The sequence below is a fragment of the Canis lupus genome, chromosome 20 (assembly GCF_048164855.1).
Source record: "Canis lupus baileyi chromosome 20, mCanLup2.hap1, whole genome shotgun sequence".
Classification (NCBI taxonomy): Eukaryota; Metazoa; Chordata; class Mammalia; order Carnivora; family Canidae; genus Canis; species Canis lupus.
Window position 1 is genome coordinate 36666091 of NC_132857.1, and position 5229 is coordinate 36671319.

General features: G+C 36.6%; 1 long non-coding RNA gene across 1 annotated transcript; it reads left to right on the forward strand.

Moving 5' to 3' along the window:
• The first annotated feature begins 405 nt into the window (after positions 1-405).
• On the forward strand, positions 406-3478 carry LOC140611873 (uncharacterized). The gene is made up of 2 exons (XR_012013117.1): positions 406-989; positions 3265-3478. It is a non-coding gene; the product is annotated as an uncharacterized lncRNA (long non-coding RNA).
• Positions 3479-5229: the final 1751 nt, after the last annotated feature.

Below are 5229 nucleotides of genomic sequence, written 5' to 3' on the forward strand. Positions count from 1 at the left end.
TGGAAGAGTCTTGTTTCCCAACTCTGGAAGTGCCTCTCTGTTCCTGTTGGAATGCTGCTGGGATCTGTGATGTCTGGGTCTCTTGGTGCTGAGATACCTGCCCCAGCTCTCCTCTTTCCCACCTGACTGTTGGCAATTCATTTCAAAGCCATCAGATGCAAAGGTATTTCCCGACAGAGAGCTTCATGTTGTGACAGAAGCCTGAGGGCAGAGAGAGAAAGAGAGTGAGAAAATTGGCTTGTGAGAAGTTGGATTGTCTATTTGTGAGCTACTCTCCCGCGTAGTAAGGAGACCATTTTTCTGATAAGAGAAAGGTATGACCAGACCTTTGTGATGGAGTGAGGTCAGATTCACATGCCAGAGGAGGAAGAAGGTAACAGTAGCTTCTTTCACAAATAAATCTTAACACATGCAACAGAGAAAAGTGTGCGGTAGAGAGATTTCTGGCTCAGATGGGTCCACTGGCCATTAGGTTGGCTACTTTTGTTCCCCCAAATTCTCCTTCCTCTTTGAGTGCTCTCGGATTACTTCTGGGCCTCAGCACTGACCTTGGAGGAGAAACAGAACTACTGCCTGTTAACACTATTCTTAGGTCTGGGTTATGGCCCTTCCCGTGACACCTTATGAAGAGCTGAAATGAACGTTCATATGTGATAGAATTTCAAAGGAGAAATCAATGCAGAACTCAGATTGTGACCTACGAGATGGAACTTCTTCACCTCTATTCAGCTTACTCCAGTCAACTACTGGGGTCTCCTTATCCTCCTGTCTTCTGTAGTGGGTGCTGCTTTATCGTTCCTCATCTGCCCACCTCAACGGTACTACCAGGAGCACTTGTCGAGATGTCTTCCTTGCTCAAGGTTTAGAGTGAAGAGAGCAAACAGAGCTCAGAGATGCTGGAGCTGCCTTTCTTGCCTTGCCTTCCATCCTCCTCCTTCCCCAGAGGATTGACTCTATAAACGAAAATCCATTCTGAGGATACTTGCCAGGTCTTAATGGAAAACAGATCACAATATTACAAGAAATGTACAAAGAGCAAAGGCTATTTTTTAATAGGGGGTTAGAGTATATTCTTCGTATTTTTCATAGGGAGCCAGAGATGTTAGAATTTCCTGTCAGCTTAGAATTTCTCTTACCCAGACTCTAGGTTTGTTTCCTCCGTTAACTACATATTTTACTCTGGCAGGTCTCTTTACCTCTCAGAATTGAAGTTTGCTCTTCAGTAAGACACGGGAGTTGGATTGGATCATCTAGAAGGTTCTCTGCAGGACCTCCTTTCCGCATGTGAAATTACAGAGGGGGCTAGCATTTATGATGTATAAAGACATAGTAGATTTGTTACTTTCCCTCCAGAAGATTACAGTAGAGGGCTAAGATCAATGTTCAGACAATTATCTTATTTAAAAAATGTACACTAGATAAGCCACGAAGGATGAGGAGAGGGTGAGAGTCTGGAAGGAAAAAATACTTAAGGAAAGAGTGATGTTTGTGCTTCTCTCTTTATGGACTTTTTTCCCCATAAGTATGCCAGTATGTTTTAATTACTCATGCCATTATCTTAATTACTTCAGTTTTATATTAAGTCTTGATACCTGGTAATATTAGAAGTACATTACTGTTTCTGTTTTTCAAGCTTATCTTGATGATTATTGAACCCTTGTGTTCCCACACAATTCTACTATCAGCTTGGCAACTTCAATTTTAAAAAGCAATGATCAGAGTCTGGGTGGCTCAGTGGGGAGCCTGCTTCTTGCTCTGCCCCTCCTCCTGCCCATGCTTCCTCTCTCTCAAATAAACAAAATCTTTTTGAAAAAAAAAAAAGAGTGAAAAATTGTATTTGGATTGCCTTGAATCCATTGATCAATGTAGGGAGACCCAATATTTTTATTTTTTCAAAATAAATCTATTTTTTATTGGTGTTCAATTTGTCAACATACAGAATAACACCCAGTGCTCATCCCATCAAGTGCCCACCTCAGTGCCTGCCACCCAGTCACCCCCACCGCCTGCCCACCTCCCTTTCCACCACCCCTAGTTCTTTTCCCAGAGTTAGGAGTCTTTCATGTTCTGTCTCCCTTTCTGATATTTCCCACTTATTTTTTCTCCTTTCCCCTTTATTCCCTTTCACTATTTTTTTTATTCCCCAAATGAATGAGACCATATAATGTTTGTCCTTCTCCGGTTGACTTATTTCACTCAGCATAATACCCTCCAGTTCCATCCACGTGGAAGCAAATGGTGGGTATTTGTCGTTTCTGATGGCTAAGGAATATTCCATTGTATACATAGACCACAGCTTCTTTATCCATTCATCTTTCGATGGACACCGAGGCTCCTTCCACAGTTCGGCTATTGTGGACATTGGTGCTATAAACATCGGGGTGCAGGTGTTCTGGCGTTTCACTGCATCTGTATCTTTGGGGTAAATCCCCAACAGTGCAATTGCTGGGTCGTAGGGCAGATCTATTTTTAACTCTTTGAGGAACCTCCACACAGTTTTCCAGAGTGGCTGCACCAATATCTTTACAATATTGAATATTTCAATCTATGAAACATGATCTATCCCTCTAGTTATTTAGGCCTTCTCAACGTGTCGCAGTTATGGTAGTATTTCATCGTAGAGATGTTGTGCATCACTTGTTTGACTTATTTCTAGATATTTAGTGGGTTTTTATGCTAATGCTTATGATATCTTTTTAAAAGTTTATTTTCTAGTTGTTGATCGTATGTCAAATGCCATTAATTTTTAAATAGTGCTTTTTATCTAGTAACCCCAGCAAATTCACTTATCTTACAGTTTATCTCTAGATTCTTTTGTTTTTGTTAATGATTCATAAAATCATATTGTCTATAAATGATGATAATTTTATTTACTCATTTTCTATTAGGGTAGATTGATGGCTACCCAAAGATGTCAAATATTTTTTTTTTAAGATTTTATTTATTTACTCATGAGAGACACAGAGAAAGAGAGAAAGAGGCAGAGACACAGGCAGAGGGAGAAGCAGGCTCCATGCAGGGAGCCTGATGTGGGACTCCATCCCGGGACTCCAGGATCACACCTTGGGCCAGATGTAGGCCCTAAACCGCTGAGCCAACCAGGGATCCCCAAGATGTCAAATCCTAATCTCTGAAATTTGTAAATATTTCTTTATTAGGAAAAAGGCTCTTTGCAGAGATAATTAAATTAAGGATCTTGGGGTAAGGGGATTGTCCTGGATTAACTGAATGGACTCTAAATGCCATCATGCTGTGTCCTTATAGGAGAGAAATAAAGGACGATACACACATAGAGAGAGTTTCTATGGACATGGAGGAAAAGATTAATATGACATAGTCTCAAGCCTGGAACTACCAGAAGTGAATGAAACAAGACGTGGATTTTCCCCTAGAGTTCTCCAAGAGCACAATTGTTCAATTTTGGGTTTCTAGTCTCCAGACCTGTATAAGAGAATAAATTTCTGTTTGAACCACCAAATTTGTGTTGACTTATTATATTAGTCACAGGAACCTAACACATCATATAATGGTTTTTATTTACTTTTCTTGCTTTCTTGCTCTGCATAGAACTTCTAGGACAATGTTAATAGAAATGTGGTAGCAAGTACTTTCGTCTTGTTTCTTAGCGGTAAAAGTTTAAATATTTTAGCATTAATTATGATGTCAGTTGAAAGGTTTTTATAAGGAATCCATTAATTAAGATAATTTTTATCGATTCCTAATTTGCTGGGAATTTTTTTGTGGACTAAGGTTAAATTTGATCAAATGATTTTCCTGCAATTGTTGAAATGATAGCATGGATTTTATTCCATTTATATGACAAATGCACTCATTAACTCTTAAATATTAAATAAGCATTGCATCCCTGGAATAAACCCAATTTGTTCATGTTGTATTATACTTCTACATTTCTTTGGATTTGATTTATTAATATTATGTGGAGACTTTTTGTGTCTATATTCATGAAAGAGATTGGACTGTAATATTCCTTTCTCCTAATGTTCTTGAAAATATTCTAAATCAAGGTTATGCTGGCCTCATAATACTGGTTGAGACGAGTGTCCTCTCTATTTTCTAGAATAATTTCTGTGAGATTGGTTTTATTTCTTTCTTCATTGTTTTAAAAATGTTACAACTGACAAAAATGATACAACATCCCCCCAATGTTATGTGGGGATGAAGTTTTGTTACAGCTTTTTAATAAAGAATTAACTTTAGTTCACAAAATTGGAATTTTAATTTTTTTCTTCCTGTCAGCTTTCGTAAGCTGTATTTTTTAAAGGAATGTGTGCATTTTATCTTTGCTGTTAAATTTATTGGCATAAAGTTGTTGATATTATTTTCTTTTAGTTATCTGTAGGATCTGTAGTAATGTCACATTACTAATATTGATTTGTGGTTTCTTTCTGTAGGATCTGTAGTAATGTTCACATTACTAATATTGATTTGTGGTTTCTTTGATTTTATCTTGTTTGGTATTATTAGAGATTTTCAATTTTATTAATCTCAAATAATTTGTATGTACTGATTTTCTCTACTATACACTTGTTTTCCATTTTATTAATAGCTGCTTTTTATTATTTTTTTCTCTCCATTTTCTTTGGGTTAATTTTTTTTAATTTCTTGAGATGGATATTTCAATCACTTATTATTTCTCTTTTAATAGATATATTTATGATTAAAAATTTCCTTCTAGACGTGGCTTTAGCTGCATCCCAAAGCTTATATATTTTATATTTTTATTAGCATCTAGTTCAAAATATTCTGCACTGCCCGTTATAAGTAATCCTTTGACCCATGCATTATTCAGAGATTATCATTAATTTTAAGACCTCTGATTATTTCTCAGGTTTTTTGTTTTCGTTTTTGAAATGGATTTCTAGCTTAAATCCATACAGTCAGAGAAGACACTACTATTTCAATCACTGGAAATGCATTGAAAATCATCTTATTTTTATAATGTGGCCAATTTGATAAATGCTCATTTTGCACTCAGGGAGGATTTGTGTTCTGTAGATTCTCTGTGTAATGTGTATAAATCAAAAATATTAACCATGTTAAAACTATAATTCAAGGTAAATATTTATCTCCATTTACTCTTCTTTCACTTTGTGCTATTGTATTTATGTACTTAAATTCTATGTGTTTTAGTTGCATAAGACCTTCCCATTTCTTTACTCTTCCTCGGTTCCTTATTTCAATCTGAGAGATAGTCTTCAACTTAATTTT